We start from the raw sequence: 766 nt of genomic DNA, 5'->3' as shown, positions 1-766 counted from the left end.
GGGAACTTCTAGTACAGGGGCCCATGCCTGCCCCTCCCCTTTTTCTTAACAAAACAGAGTGTTGGACTCCACGAACCTCTAAATGCCCACACTCATTAAACCGAAATGTCACAATTAAGGAAAATACTGCTCTAACCTCGGGACTGCTCTTTCTCTGTTCTTCCAAAATATACTCCTGCATCTCTCCACAGATTGAGGACACCTGTGCTCCAGTCATTCTCATCCCCAAACTAACCCTATACACACCAGGAGAGGTGTATGATGTCTTATCCACAGGGACAGAAGGAACCAGAACAAAGAGGTCAGCCACCTTGGCAGTCCTGGTAGGAGTTAGCCTGGTGGCATCAGTGGCAGCCACAGGACTTGCGGCTGGAGGCTTGGGACACACACTGATCTCAACCCAGCATCTTTCTCAAGAAATAGAGGACCTCAGACAAGAGCTCACTTCAACAGTGGAAACTACAGCCCAGTCAATCATTTTTCTGGGTGAAGAATGCTGTTATTTTATCAACCAATCCGGTAAAGTCAAACATGATATAGAACAACTCAAGCAGGTAGCAAAAAATCTTTCACTTAAAAATTCCCAGTACCAACAGTCATCTCAATGGGACATTTTTACAGGACTAACTCCTTGGCTTCTGCCCTTATTGGGCCCTCTGCTTTCTATCACCTTGGTGTTAACCATTGCTCCTTGCCTTGTCAGATATTTTCAGAACCAGATCTGAAAACTAACGCATACTAATTTTAATCAGTTGTTACTTTCCTT

The sequence above is a fragment of the Nannospalax galili genome, unplaced genomic scaffold (genome assembly GCF_000622305.1).
Source record: "Nannospalax galili isolate Female #2095 unplaced genomic scaffold, S.galili_v1.0 scaffold892, whole genome shotgun sequence".
Lineage (NCBI taxonomy): Eukaryota > Metazoa > Chordata > Mammalia > Rodentia > Spalacidae > Nannospalax > Nannospalax galili.
This window is presented reverse-complemented; position numbering follows the sequence as displayed.